Here is a 16,726-nt window from a genome sequence, read left to right as displayed (position 1 = left end):
TTTCCAAACTTTAATTCTGATTCATGTCTTTTGACACAAACCCATTGTATGCACAGTGATTTGTTTGGCAATTTTTTTCTTATCTTTTCGGTAGTACCTAGGTGGGCATGCTAGTTTATCTAGTAAGTGTATATTTTACTTCTTAAGAAATTACCAAACTGTTTAACCATTTTCCCATTCCTGTCAGCAGTATTTGAACATTCCAATGACTCTGATTTTTTTTTTTAATTTTAGCCATTCTGTTGGGTATGTACTAGTATCACCTTGTCATTTTATTTGTATTTCTCTGTTGACTATTGATATTGAGCATCTTTTCATATGTTTAATGGTCACTTTGTATTTTCTTTTGTGAAATGTGAGTGCATATTTTTGCCAATTTAAAAATTTGCTTTTTGTATTGGGTTTTAAGAGTTCTTTCTTATATTTTATTATCATCTTTTTTTTTCAGCTTTAATTGTGTTTATTGGTACATTTTAGGGATACAGTACAGTTACATTCATTGTTGGGATCATGTACCTCTACATGACATGTCTTGGTTCTCATTTTTTCCCCTTGTCCCTGCCCTCCCTTCACCCCCTCCTCCCCTCCCCATCTACAAACACTTTATTTCCATCTTTTCATTATCTCACATTTTTTCCTTTTCCCTTATTACCCTTATCCTACCCATCCCACCTTCCCTACACCATTAGCTCCTTTCTTCCCATTTCTAAATGTCAGTAATATTATTAGGATCTTCTGTATTATTGCAGATTATTCACACCAGAGAGACTATTCGGTATTTACACATGTGTGCCTTATTTATTTCACTTAGGAGTATATCTTCAATATGTATCCATTTTCCTATGAATGAATCTATTTTCTCGTTCTTTGTGGCTGAGTAATATTCCATTTTATAGAAAAACCACATCTTCTTTATCCAGTTTCCAACGGATGGACAAATGGGCTGTTTCCAAGTTTTAGCTATTACAAACTGTGCTGTATAAACATGGGTACGCATACTTCTCTATGATATGATTCTTTTAGTTCTTTTGGAAAGATACCCAGCAGAGGGATGGCTGGGTCAAATGGAGCCTCCAGTCCAAGCTCTTTGAGGTATCTCCACATTGATTTCCATAGTGGTTGCACCAGTCTGCACTCCCACCAACAAATGGACTCCTTTCTCCACACAACCCCGCCAACATTTGTTATTATGTGATTTCTTGATAGCAGCCATTCTTTGTGGGGTGAGGTGTAATCTCAGTGTTGTTTTCATCTGCATCTCGAATGATCAGTGATGTGGAACATTTTTTCATATATTTACTTACTGCTTTTACTTCTTTGTCTGAGAAATGTCTGTTCATTTCGGATGCCCATTTTTGAATAGGGTCTATATTTGGGAGGACTGATTGTTTTGAGTTCTTTATATATTCTTGATAATAGTTCTTCGTCTGAGGAACAGCTGGTAAAAATTTTTTCCCACATTGTAGGTTGTCTCTGAGTTCTGCTGATGGTTTCTTTGGCAGTACAGAAGCTTTGTAATAAGATGAGATCCCAGTTGTTGATTCTATCTGTTAGTTCCCATGCTACTGAGGATTTGTTCATAAAGTCCTTTCCTATGCCAATATCTTCTAGACAAGGATGCCCATTATCACCACTACTCTTCAATACAGTTCTGGAAACATTAGCCACAGCAATTAGACAAGAGAAAGAAATTAAAGCAATAAAGATAGGAAAGGAAGAAGTTAAACTGTCATTATTTGCTGATGATATGATACTCTACATTGAGGACCCTAAAAACTCCACCAAAAGACTTCTAGACTTAATTGACAGATTCAGTAGAGTATCTGGATATAAGGTGAACACCCAAAAATCAATAAAGCCTTCTTATACACAAATAACAGACTCACTGAGAGAGAAATAAGGGAAAAAATTCCTTTTACGATAGCATCCAAAAAAATGAAGTATCTAGGAATCAACCTAACAAAAGAAGCCAAAGATCTCTAAACTGAAAACTACAGCACTCTAAATAAAAGAAATTGAAGAGGATGTAAAAAAATGTAAAGATATCCCCTGCTTCTGGGTAGGAAGAATCAACATAGTGAAAATGGCCATACTACCAAAACTTCTATATACATTAAATGCAATGCCAATTGAAATTCCAACACTATATTTCACAGAACTAGAAAAAAGAATCCAAAAATTCATTTGGAACCATAGGAGACCTAGAATAGCAAAAGCCATCTTAGGCAACAGACACATGGCAGTGGATATAACAATTCCCAATTTGAAACTATACTACAAAGCCACTGTGATAAAAACAGCATGGTACTGGCAAAGAAACAGGCCTGAGGATCAGTGGAACAGACTGGAAGACACAAAAACAAACCCAGATGTACTCAGCTACCTCATCTTTGATAAAGGAGCTGCCCATCTTCAGTGGAGGAAAGAGAGCCTCTTTAATACATGGTGTTGGAAAAACTGGATGTCAACCTGCCACAGATTAAAACTAAGACCCTTATCTTTCACCATGCACTAAATTAAAATCCAAATGGATTAAAGATCTAAATATTAAAACAGAAACATTAAACTTGCTGGAAAGTAAGTTAGGCAGAAATCATCTTTTGATAGGTATGTTGTGTTTGCTTCCTGTCTTAGCATTCCTTTTCATTGCCTCAATAATTTATTTCACAGGGTAGATGTGTTTAATTTTAATGAGACCCAATTCATCTTTTTTTCCTACTTAAGCTTCCCCTACATCAGAGAAATCTCTACCCTAAAGTTGTAAAGAATATTTTCTATGATTTCTTCTAAAAGTGTCAAGACTCTGATTTCTCTCTTTATTTTCATTCTTACGATCACAGTCCTAGATCAGGTCTTCATCATTTTATACCTGCACTGCTTAGTACTTCAGCCTCTCAACTGCTATTAAGATCTTGCTCTACAATATGTTGGTTTATCTTTCTTTCTTTCTTTTTTTCCCCAATACCAGGGATTATACTCAGGACCTTGTGCTTTTAAGGAAGGTGGTGGCACCACTGAGCTAAATCCCCAGCCCTGGTTTATCTTTCTTAACAAAATAACTAGAGAAAATTATATTTATGTATTGATATTATGATGGATTAGTGGCTCTTTATTATGGGATGGATGAATGTATATGGCCAGAGAACAGAATGGATCCTGTGACATAGATCTCTAAGGAAGTAATATGAATAATAAGAAATAGGAAATTATAATTGAAAATACTACTTTATTGTTCATGCTTATAACTGAAAAACTAACTAAATGCCTACATTTACATCACTGCCATTCTCAAACAGACAATTGTATACCGTTGTCTATAGTAGTGTCCCCAGAGTCTGCTGTGTCTGACAGTCACCAGGGAGGCTTGCCTAGCTGCATATTGTGCTCTACCTTTCACATCTCAAGGGTAATGCTTAGTATCAAGTGTGTTTATAAAACTTTCCAAGTGTACCCAAGGTAACATCATTTGGACCAACAAATAGAAACCAGTAACTGAGAACATAAATTTTAGCTGCCATAATCTGGTAGTCAAGTATTTCTGATTTTACTCTATTCTAATTTCGTACATGTTTTCCTTCATGAACCCAGCTAGATCACCTTCTTCACTATTCCCCAGATAGATTGTGCTTTTATTTTTCCTGTTCTCCCTTATAATTCCTTCCAGATAATGCTTATCCAGACACTTCTCATTTCTGAATATGTGGCTTAAATTTTTTCTCCTTAATAAGACTTTCTTAGATTATATTTTTACCCCAGTTTTCATAATTCCAATATAACTGCTTTTGGGATTTCATAGAGCACTGCTTTCAGAGGGTGGTCTCCCCAGTAAGTAGGCTTGTGACGAGAGCTAAATGGCTTAAATTATGAGTCAGTGATTGTCATTATTTAAGAATTTCATCCATTCTCATTTACTGGCTATGTCTCCTTTGTTCATATTGACTCATACCAACTTAGCATAGGTCATTATTTAATAATTAAATTTTCTGCAGTACACTTTTATTCATTATATATTCATGTTATAATAATGAATCACATTTTTAAAAAATTATGCATTTCTCTTTTTTTTTCTCTTTGAAAGGTTAAGTATCAAGTTTTACTCCATAATAATTTGAATTTAAGTACCATTACAATCTCAAATAGGATGAGATTTGTTTTATGCTAACTTGTTTGAACTTAGTATAGTTCCACTGTTTATCAAGAAAGACAGACATATAATTAGGCTAGCCCCCTTTCCCTTCTTTTAAATAAGGGGAATGAAAGAGGAGCCTAGAGATAAAATTATAGCTCATCTCATAGGGAGATATTTTTTACCTTTTGGCCTTGTTTAAAATTGTTACAAAGCTTCGTGATATACTAGATTTTATGGCTACCTTTCTGTTCTAGGTTGTAAAAAGCTATTTTGTATGATTTTATCTTTAAGAAAGCATCTTTAGGATATAGTGCTTTGTGATAAAATATAGATGTTGCTTTGCTAAAATTTAAATCAGTCCATTTCAAACCAATACTTAAATGTTTAAAATTTTGAAACCTTTAGAAAAAGTTTTGTCCACTTAATCAGTTTTAATCAAAATTAATTTAGGGACTGGGCATTTCGCTCAGAGGTTCCATTGCCTAACTCGCAAGCACAAGGACCCGAGTTCAATCCCTGGTACTAAAAAACAAAAAACCAAAACAAAACAAAAAAACTTTATTTAGACCATGCCAATATTATCTTTCTCTTAATATGTGTAAAATTCTCCCAAACCAGAAAATCCCTTCACTTGAAGTGCTCAGGCAGAGTTAAAAATGATATGAACCTATATCCACAACTTAATATAAAATTTCAAAATTAAGAGAGATTTTCTCAGAAACAGAGTTTTCTATTTTGAAGATGTTGTATCGGATTCCCTGGGGTGGCAGTGTTAGATGTTGCTGGTATAATCTCAGATGACTAACACAGCGTACCTTCATTTAAGTGGCTCACAGATAAAAGGAGACCTAGAAGTCACTTTCTCCCATGAATCGAAGCAGTTCCTCCTTTCTTGGTAAGATATTTCTAGATCAATTCTGAGTATACATGGGACCACACACATAACAGATTTGTTCTTAGATTTATGTATTACATTTCATGAACATTGTTGGCCTGAAAGAGGACTTGCATTTTTTTCCCTACTTGTCCCTCACTGTCTTTAATCTCCACCCCACACCCCTCCAACATGCTACTCTTCGGTTTGGAGCCATATATTACTTTTGTTGGAAATAATCTTAAAAAATTAGAGGTTAGGGTAATTTTTCCTGAATTTTTGAGTCCTTAAAGCATTAGATCTCTAAAGTTATTTCTTAAGATGTAGTTGATTTCTATTTTGAAATTTTTTGTGTTTGGATAGCTATTTCATAGAGTTATGGAAGTACCTACTAAATAAATAATATATGATTCTTGGCAAGTTAAAAAAATAAGAATAAAATACTTTTAAAATCTCTTGTAAGTGTAACAAACTATGGTTTTTTATGCTTCTTTAGGGGAAACTACAATACCTTTGAAAACATTTTTGGCAAGTAAGAATGAATTATCTGGCTTTGTTGTAAGCATGAATTACAAAGATGAGGGAGTTTGTCTTACCCAGCATTATTGTTTATTTAATAAAGCAGAAAATATGAACATTAATAATACTAAAGGATATGGTGTTGCCTGAAAAACATCTTTTTAAAATTTTTTAAATTAGTGCTAAAGAATTACTAAATTTGTTTCTCAGCTGTTTTTTTGGTTGGATTTAGCCTCCTTTGTTTTAAAAGTCTAAGAGATTAAAAAAAAAAAAAGAAAGTCTTAACAGATTGAGATCTCTTGAGCAGATCTAGAAAAAAGAATCTTATCTGTAGAGTTGTCTGCTACAGTTTTGATTTTATGAGGAGTATGGAAATAGGCTTTGGTATTGTTAATAAATATATAACAAAGTTAATATCATATAATTTATCCAGCAATACTTGCGTAGTTACTATGAGAAGATAGAATAACTTCATAGAACATTTTCTGTTTCCATTTTAACTTTGAACATATAAATTTTCTTTCACAATGAAACAGTGAAATTTTATCAAATATGTCTCTTTCCAGATGAAGGAATGATGCTCAAAATGGACATGTATCCCCTGGGGAGTACAGACTTTTCTAAGGGTCTTGTCTGTCAACCTGACATTTAATGGGTGTGCTTGGTACGTAGTTTTTTATACTGAAAGCAAGAATAAACCAAAGTTGATATTCTCAGCCCCTAAAATGGGAAAAGAAGTTTGGAAATATAATGAACCATTAAGATATATAAATAAATTTCAATTTCACTTAATGACCTAGTAGATATACAAAAAAAAAAAAAAAAAAACCTTCCTGGTAGCAACATCAAAATGCTGGATACAGTGCTTTAAAGATTTATGAAAAGAAAATAAATTTATATACAGTGGAGTACTACTCTGTCATAAAAAGGATACATGAATCAGTTGAAGGAAAATGGATGTACCTTCAGACTATAATATTAAGTGAAAGAAATTAGGCAAATAAGCTTCAACATTACATAGTTTCTCTTAGATGAGAAATCCAGAATATAAATAAAGAGCAAGGTGAAAGATAGATAATAGGAGAATAGAGAGACAGATCTTTTACAAAGGGAAAGGAGACCAGGAGATGAAAGGTAAGGGTAGGAAAGGGGAGGGAAAGAGATGAAAAAAAGAATTAAGATAAGTTTTATATATATGAACCAACTGCAGCATTTGTCCTGACTGGTATCTGCTGAGTCATGAAGATCTAAAGCTTGGGTGTTAATAAGAGAAAGGAGTAAAAGGCTGTGACCCATTTGTGATAGAAATTTGTGTTGTACATTTCTCCTCATGAAATTACAAGTCCTGAAGTGTAGCAGTTTTACCTAATTAATTGGAAAACATGCTACAGAAAAAAACTGTGGTGTATTTGTATGTCTTGGTCCTGATTCTGTGTAGACTGCCTGGAGTGGGGCAGTCTTCCTTGAGAAATCCTAAAGCACATGGGCTTGGAGCCTAAATTCATACTGTGTTTGTGGCAGAAATCATACTTTAGTTTAAAATGTTTTTGGGGTTAGAATGCATAGATGCCTGGAAGAATTAATACAAATCATGTTTAGAAGAGAACATTTTAATACAGGCCTCATTACATATTGAGCTCATAGTTAAAAAATCAATAAATACTTAACCAGAGGGCTGGGGATTTAGCTCAGAGGTTCCACCACCTGACTCGCAAGTGCAAGGTCCCAAGTTCAATCCCCAGTACCAAACAAAACAAAACAAGACAAACAAAAACAGAAAACACCACAAACCTACCTGTTGGACTAACTAAAATCCAGAACACTGGCAATACCAAATGCTGTCAAAAATTGAGAAAAATCAGTAGCACATTAGGTAACAAAACACCATGAGAGACTACACATAAGCTACCTCCTGTCTAGATGTATAAAGTCTGTGTCAGTTGTAATTATCAGTTACAGGATGTTTTTAGATGAAAGGCAATATTAAAAGGGTTAATGCCAAAAACTTCAGAAGTAATGAAAGACAACTCTTTGGTTCAGGAAGCCCCACCATACCCCAGCAGGAAATCTAAAAAATAAGGCTAAATACTCATATTTGATAAGAAGAAGGACAGCTAAGAAGTAATGAATTAAGCATTTAATTTAGTTAGAAAAAGAAAAAATAGAATAAACTCAAAGTAAATGAAAGTAAGCAAATAACTAATACAAGAGAATAAGTTAATTAAATAGAAAATAAACACAAATGAGAACTGTCAGGAAAAACAGCATTGGTTGTTTAAAAAGCCTAATAAAATTATCAAACCTTTGGGAAGCTGAAGGGGGAAAAGACATTAGGAATCAAAAAGGGGATTGAAAATAGCAGACATTTAAAAAATAATGTAAACTAACAAAATAAATTTGAAAAATTAGATGAAAGTATTCCTTCCCAACCTGACTCAGTAATATTTAAACTAATTAGTAATATATACTATTCAAAGACAATGAGGTTCAGATAAGTTAATAAATTTTATCAAACATTTAAGTAAAATAATCCAATTGCATATTAATGCTATATTTTTTTCTAAGGCACACTCACCCTGATATACATAAATTCTGTTGTCTCTATCAGTAGATTGGATGTTGATGATGCTTTATAATGTTTGTTGGTCATTGTTATTTTAAACACTACATATTTTGTGATGTCTCTGAAGTCAAGAATGTATCTAGTAGTGGGTCATGACATTTTAGAACTGGTGAAACTAAACATTACCTGGACAAGGCTTTTCATATGAAAAGCAGACAAGGACAATACAACAGAAAAACTATGTGACATTAATTCTCATGAACCTAACATCTGACTAGTTATTGCTAAACGTAATACAGTAAAATAAACAAATACAACCACAATGGGGTTACTCCTGGAATGTAATAAAACATTGATGCTAGAAAAGCTATGATTTTTGATCTTAGAAAATCTGTGACTTTTCCACTTTATACTTTTTTTTTCTACATGAGACAGGTAATGTACCGATATTGAAACAAGGTTTGAGGGAGGCACATCTCATGCATATAGCATGAACACCCAATCATCACACTCATGAATTGAAGGAGCTATAGTTTAATAATTAAGAAAATCTGTGTCATGATCCTACTACTAATAAAGAGCGCATATTTGAAAAATGTTAACATCTATTCATGATTAAAAAAAAAGACTTCTAGCTTTTAATCCTAGCTATTCTAGAAATTTAGACAGGATTGCAGTTTTGAGGTTAGCCTGGCAAGCTTAGTGAAACTGTCACAAAATAAAAAATAAACAAAGACTGAATGTGTAGTTCAGTGGAAAAGTGTCCCTGGGTTTAATCCCAGTACTGCCAAAGGTGGGGTGGGAGAGATTTTATCAACATTGAGAGATTAGAATGAGAATCAAGAAAAAGGTGTTTAGTATTTGCACCTCTTTTCCACTTTCTACTTAAAACTTAGTAAGTTAAAAAAAAAAGAAAAAGAAAGAAAAACATTTATTTTTTGCAGCCAGTATAATTATCTACATAGACCCCCCCACATTGATAAAAAATATTGAAATTAGTAAGAAATTGCTGTATATATGTTTGTGGTTGGTGGTAAGGTTTTGTTTGTTTGTTTGTTTGCTTGGATTGTTTTGTTTTGTTTTGTTTTCGGTACTGGAAATTAAACCAAGGGCCCTGTGCGTGCTAGACAAGCACTCCACCACTGAGCTACATCCCCAACCCACTCCATATATGTTAACTGCAGATCTGTGAACCAGTAACATATGGTGAGAAAATGCAGTTCAAGAACTACTACTATAAAGTAATAAAAAATAAAGTACATAGCAATCATTAAAACATGAGATGTAAAATATCTTTTTATAGGAAAGTATACTACTAAGGTTATATGTTCTAAATAAATGGAGAGACATGGGAATGATAGGAAAATGTAGTGTTACTAGGATGTCTCTTCTCAAATTGATTCTGCAGATTCAGTGCATTCTGAATCCATATGTCAGTCTACAGGATTTTTTTCAAGATATATTCATTAAGGTCATCATCCTTAAGTGTCATTAAAATTAAGAATGTCTGTTTATCCAGATACCACAAAAAGAATGAAGATTTTAGTTTTAGACCATGTAACTGACAAGGAATTTATATCCTGACAAATTAAAGCATTTCAGTAGATTAACTGAAGAAACCAAAGCCCACCAGAAAGATGTCCAGAAGATATGAAATAGATATTTCACAGGAGAGATAATATGAATGATCATAAAGCTGAGAAAGTGTCAAGCATCATTAAAAATTGTGAAAGGTAATTAATACTATAATGAATTTCCATTTCACGTATATCAACTAGATTAGCAAAATTTTGAAGTTCAACAATTGCATGATATAAAACATTCAAAACTCTTACCTACTAGTGGCAAAGCACATATTTATAGAACAACTTCTGAAAAAGTTTAGCAGTAGATAGTAAAGTTGAGGATGAGTGCAGCCTAATCCTTGGCTTATATATTCTTTGGCATGTCTGAAACCTAACAAACATTTCATTCATGTGTGTCAGAATTGTTTCTAATAGAAAAAATACAAAACAAAACTGGAAAGACCCAATGTTCAGGAGTACAGTAAACAAATACTGCAGTATACTCATGAAATACCATACTGTAATGAAAAAAGCTATATGAACATGGAAGACACAAAACAAATTAGAGTTCACAAAATATAATGTATATAAAGTTTAAAAACAAGTAAAATGAATATATCCTTTTATAGAGCTAGATACATTATAAAACAGTAAAGTGGATAAAAGGAAATTTAAGATAATGTCAAACTCTGGCCAGGAGGGAGGGAGATGCAGTCACATGCACATGGAGCCTTCAAAGGTCCTTGCAGTGCTCTTTCTTAAGCTGGGGATAAGAACAAAGGTTTTCTTTTTAATGACATTGTTTACAATGTATATGTGTTAAATATATTTTAAATGAATATTTTTACTCTTTCTAAAGGTAAAGTCTATAGACAGAACCCTAATCCCTGTGGTACTTTCTTATTCCATAATTAGGAAAAAGAAGTACACTATTTGAGTTTTTCCTTTAGTTCCTTCAGTTCTGGGAATCATCCTTTATTAAAAATTTTAAACTTCTTGATATGTGTTATTTGATGTCCTTTTATGTATTAATGGAGGGTTTGAATTAAAAATCTAGAAACTGCAGACTTATACCATTTACAATGTGAGGGTCTTGTGGACAGAATGAAGAGAAAATTAAGTAGAATAAGTGAAGGAATGATATAAAGTTAGATATATGGCTGCAACCATGGAACCAAAACGTTCCCAACACTGAAAAGTTACTCATTTTTTGCTGTGTGGTGAGAATACTTAATATAGCTTTCTTATCAAATTTTAAGTGTACAATACAATATTGTTAAATATAGTAACCATGCTGTAAATGTACATTAGATCTCAAGAGCTTGTTCATTTTGCATGACTGACACTTTGTACACATTGATTAGCATTGTCCCAACTCATTGACCTCTGGTAACCATGCTAACTCTGTGCTTCTGTGGTTCAGCTGTGTGACATTCCACATGTGAAAACAATCATGCAATATTTGTCTTTCTGTGCCTGGCATATTTTACTTAGCATAATGCCCTCCAGACTCATCAATGTTGTTGCAAATGACAAGGATTTCTTTTTTTAGATTGAATAATACTGTTGTGTGTCTATGCCCCAGTGTCTTATCCATTGTCCATCAGTGAACAGTTTTGGCAGCTTGTGAATCTTGGCTATCGTGAATGATGCTGCAGAGAACATGGGATTGCAGATATCTGTTTTAAATATAGATTTTTTTTTACTATATAACTAAAAGTGAGGTTGATGGACCATAAAGTTCTATTTTTAAGTTTTTAGGACTCACCATATATTTTTCCTAATGATTATGCTATTGTACATTCCTATTAATCGTGTGTAAGGGTCCCTTATTCTATATGTCCTAGCCAAAAATTATTTGCCTTTTTTTATAATAGCTATTTTAACAGTTAGGAGGTTATATCTCATTGTGTTTTAATTTTCATTTTGCTGATGATTAGTGATGCTGAACATTTTTTAAATAGCTATTGGCCATTTGTGTGCTTTTTTTTCTTTTTTAAATGACTATACATCCATTGTCTATTTATAAATCAAATTATTCATTTGCTATTGAGTTAAGTTCTTTACATATTTTGGATATTAATCATAAATCAGGTAAATAGCTTATAAATATTTCATTCCATTGGTTGTCTTTTCACTGTGTCAATTATTTTCTTTGCTATGAAAGAGCTTTTTAGTTTGATACTTTTTTTTTTTTTTTTTTTTTTTTTTTTTTTTTTTTTTTTTGGTACCAGGGATCAAACTCAGAACCTTGTGCTTGCAAAGCAGGCAACAGAACCACTAAACTAAATCCTCGGCCCTTACTTTGATATAATCTTGCCTATTTTTGTTTTGTTGCCTGTGCTTTGGGTATCATATCCAGAAAATCGCCGCCGTAACCAATGTCAATAAGCTTTTCACTGTTTCCTTCTAGTTTTAAGCTTTTACATTAAGTATTTGAGTTCATTTTTACTTATGTTTTGAGTAAGGGTACAGTTTCAGTCCTTTGCATGTGGCTATCTAAATTGCCACAACCATTTGTTGATGAGAGTATTCTTTTTACATTTGTGTATTATTGGCACCCTTGTTGAAGATCAGTTGACCATAAGTGCATGGATTTATGAACTCTGTTTTGAACCATTGGTCTATGTATCTGCTCTTATGCCAGTACCATTCTGTTTTTATTAGTGAATCTTTGTAATATATTTTGAAATACATATAGAGCTTTGCTCTTTGCTGTTTTTGCTCAAGATTGATTTGGCTATTGTGGATGTTTGTGATTCCATGTGAATTTTATGTTTTGTTTTGGGGTTTCTATGTTTGTTTGTTTGTTTGTTTGTTTGTATTCCTCTAAAGAATGCCATTGAGGTTTTGGTACAGATTGCATTAAATCTGTAGATTTCTTTGATACTATAGAAATTTTAACCATGAAAATTAGGCATGTTTACATTTCACGCGTCTTCTTTAATGTTCAGCATATAAATTTTCCTCTTCTTTGTTTATTCCTAAATATTTTGTTCTTTGTATTTCTAATATAAATGGGGTTGCTCTTCTGATTTTCCTTTTAGTTAATTCATTATTTGTGTTCAGAAACCACTGATTTTTGTGTCCTGCAACTTTACTGATTTTGTTCATTAGTTTTGTTTTTGGTTTTTGTTTGTTTATTCAGTCTTTAGATTTGTTTTCATATACAATTATGTCATTTGCAAACAGATAATCATACTTTCCTCCTTGAGTGTCTTATTTATTTTTCTTGTGCAATTGCTTTTGCTAGAGAATATGCTTTCAGTTTTTGCACATGCTTTATGATGCTACCAGTGGTGATTTCACTGTGCTTTTTGTTCTGCTGAGGTAAGTTCCTTCTATACCTGTATGTTGGGAATTTTTTTTTAATCACAAGTGAATGTTGTATTTTGTCAAATGCTTTTTCTATGTTTACTGAGATTATCATGTGGTTGTATATTCACTCTGTGAATGTAGTGTATTATATTACCTAATTGAACTGTCCTTTTTCCACAAGGATTAATACTACTTGATCCTCTTGTTCTTTTAGTACTCTGTTGAATTCAGTTTGCTAGTATTGAAGATTTTGGCATTTATGTGCAACAGCGATATTGTCTTGTACTTTTCTTTTTTTGCGGAGTGTTTGTTTGGCTTAGGTATTACAGTGGTGCTAGCCTTATAGTGTGTTTGTATGCCTTGGAAGAGATTAACATGGATTGATACTAATTTTTAAAATTTTTTTAGTATTCAACGGTGGAACCATTATTTGCTGGACTCTTTTTTTTTTTATTGAGTTTATTGGTACATTTTAGGTTGGACTTATTTTTTTTAACCTTTCACAAGCTTTTCATTGCTGATTCAGTCTTCTTATGTATAGTCTGTTTAGGCTTTGTAACTCCCTCCCTCCCTTTTCTCTCTCTCCCACTCTTCTCCCTTTCCTTTTCCTCCTTTCCCTTCTTCTACTCTTTTTCTTTTCTACCTCCTTCTTCCTCCTCCTCTTCTTCCTCCTTCTCTCCCCCCCCACCCTTCCCCATCCATATTGGTGTTGGGAATTTAACCCAGGGCTTTCTTACTAAGCTGTATTCCCAACACATTTTTGTTTTTTATTTTGAGAAAGGCAGGATCTCACTAAGTTAGCCAGACTGGGCTCCAACTTGTATCCTCCTGTCTTAGCCTCTCAGTTTCTAGATGTAAAGTTAGATGGTGTATTTGTTGTTTTATTTAATGCAGGTGTTTATCACTATTAACTGCTTTATTATTTTTGCTGTATCCCACGAGTTTTGGTAAGTTGATTTTTGTTTGTTTTGAGATTTTTAAAAAGCCCCCTTGAGTTCCTTTTTGACCCAGTGTTTCAAGAGTATACAGTTTAACTATATGTATTTGTAATTTTCCTATTATGTTCATTTATTGATTTCTTATTTTCATTCCTTTGTGGTCAGAAAAGACACTTCATTGATTTTGATCTGAAATTTTCAAGATACTTTTCCTTTTTTACCTCACATGTGCTGTATCCTGAAGAATATTCTTTGTACAGTTGAGAGAATGCTTATTCTGCTGTTGGGTGGAAAATTCTGTATACATTGATTAGTTCTATTTGGTCTATAGTGATATTTGGCTCTGCTCTTTCTCTTCTTCTGTTTAGATGGTCTGTCTGCTAGAGAGGAGTTTCCTGATATTAGTGTATTATAATTTCTCTCTAATTCATTTTAGTTTGCTTTATATATTTAGGTGGTTTGGCATTGGATGCATGCATAATTGTTTTTTCTTCCTGTTGAATTTACCTTGTATCATGTAATGACCTGGTTTGTCTCTTGTGAAAGTTGCAGACTTAAAGTCCCTTCTGTTTGCTGTAAGAATACCCACTCCTGATCTCTTTTGGTTATTATATGGATGGAATATCTTTTTCCACCCTTTTACTTTGAGTCTATGAGAGGTTTTAAATCTAAAGTAAGATTCTTGTAGGTAGCATACAGTTGGATCTTGTTTTATCTGTTTTGATTGAGGAGTGTAGTCCTCTTACCTTTAAAATAATTGTTCAGGGCTGAGGATTTAATTCAGTGGTTCTACCGCCTGACTTGTAAGCACAAGGTCCCGAGTTTGATACCTGGTATTTTTTTTAAAGTTAATTCATGGTAAAATAATTGTTCGTAGGTAAGTATACTCTTGTTGTTTTGTTAATTGATTTGTGTAAATGCTACCTGTTACCAAGGTTGTCAGTGGGAATAGTTCTTACTAGGCTGGTCCCTGGGAAGATAAGACTACAGGCCATGGTAAAGTGAGGCTGGAACCAACCTACAGCTGATATAATCTTTTATATCATTTGTCTTTCAATATCACCTTACCAAAAAATGCTCACATCTATTTTGACTGATTTCCAAAAAGTGCAAAAAAGTAACCATTAGTCTTCTTGGTGGATTTTTAATTTTGACACCTGCTCATTTACTTTGAATATGTATTTCTCAGACTGTATACCTTAGCTAGAAAACCAGGATACTATTTCTTTTGTATAACACATCATTGTTTTAATTTTTGAGAACAATGTGAACACATTTATGAAAATATATTATTTACTTTATAATTATGTAGTAGTATTTTGATAGTTACATAGGTACTATTAGTTTAGCACATTTTCAGCTAAATATATTTAGGGCTGGTGATATAGCTCAGTGGTTCTGTGCCTGCCTGACAAACTCAAGGTCCTGAATTTGATTCCCAGTACCAGACCAAAAAAAGAAAGAAACTCACTTAAATAGATTTACATAGTTTAGTATATTTTCAGTTAAATAGAAACCTAAGCTCTTCATTTAACATTTCCTTTTTAGGCGTACAGTCACTCAAATGTCAATCAGCTTAATGAAAAATATACTCACACACATGTTAAAAGCTCAGTAAGAACAGAAATTAAGGATTATGTTCATAGTTCTCTTGTTTGTGACATAATTCTTAAATATGTTCCTAATACATAATAGGTGTTCATTAAATTTTATTATTAAATAAATTACTTTTTATAGCATAAATGTGTATTATATATAAATGAAATGCGAAAGAACTTTTTATTCAGAGGGAAAGTTCTGTCTTACACGTCCTGTATTGAATGTGACTATATGGACAAGAAAGCTACTCTAAAATTATTTTAAGCCATTCTTTTAATTTTGTATATGAATTTGAATGTAGTTTTACATTGAGAAGATACTTAATACTGATAATTGAGAAATTTGTATGGATATTTTCTGAGTAAATGCAACATAATAAAATTGTTTTATATAATTTTCAAGTCATATACTCATCAATGAGATTTTACTAACTATAGCTAAGAAGTTGCTTTGTTCCATTAGAGGATAGGAATTGATAGAGCCCCATATTGGTGCTTCCAGGATTATAAAATCAATTAAAACCTATATTTATTATTTTAGGATGCAAAATAACACACATGGCTCTTACAATACTTTTATCTAAATTTAATCTAATGTATTTTCTCATCAGTGTGCATATGGTACCTCATATAATTAAAATGATTTTTTCACTACAAATTAGATTATTTCAAAACATTAGCCATGTTTGTCATTCATTTTATTTTGTTTTTAAATAATAGAGTTGGTCTAGAATTTGTCCAGATAACTCATTAAAAGTTCTAAAATTATAGTGAGATGCTTTCTCCAGTCCTAATCTTTTTACTTTGCACGAGAAATTAAAGGCTGGGCATTTTCTCTGGGTCTGTAGCAGATTCTGGAGAATCTTTTTACTGTGACTTTGTGCTATGACCTTTTGTTATATTTACCTCTAGTTAGGGCCCAGGATTTAGCTCAGTGATTCTGATACCTGCCTCACAAGCTCAAGGACCTGAGATTGATCCCTGGTACCAAAAAAACAAAACAAAACAAAATGTCATTGATATTTACTTCTGTGTAAATGCTAATCATTTTAATGTGGAAAGAGCCGCTAGACCAGATATAATATATATCATTGGTATCTTCAATGGCAAAGTGATAATAAAATTTTATAATTGAATTTTTTTCTTTTTAATGTTAGATTTCAAGAGATTGCTTACTTCAGCATTATTAGTCTTTTTTTTTTTTTTTTTTTTTTTTTTTTTT

The 16,726-nt window shown here is 32.6% G+C and overlaps 1 protein-coding gene and 1 non-coding gene across 9 annotated transcripts in view; one reads left to right on the top strand and one right to left on the bottom strand.

Annotated features, from left to right (window-relative positions):
* Osbpl8 (oxysterol binding protein like 8) overlaps positions 1–16,726 on the top strand; it is a 168,018-nt gene that overhangs the window by 95,112 nt on the left and 56,180 nt on the right. The gene's annotated exons all lie outside the window — the stretch shown is intronic.
* On the bottom strand, positions 8,511–8,612 carry LOC117286205. The gene has a single exon (XR_004517351.1). It is a non-coding gene; the product is annotated as a small nucleolar RNA U13 (small nucleolar RNA).

This window comes from Fukomys damarensis, unplaced genomic scaffold (genome assembly GCF_012274545.1).
Source record: "Fukomys damarensis isolate Sample0158 unplaced genomic scaffold, DMR_v1.0_HiC HiC_scaffold_15, whole genome shotgun sequence".
Lineage (NCBI taxonomy): Eukaryota > Metazoa > Chordata > Mammalia > Rodentia > Bathyergidae > Fukomys > Fukomys damarensis.
The sequence above is the reverse complement of the archived record's forward strand: the minus strand, read 5'-3'. Positions and strand labels throughout refer to the sequence as shown.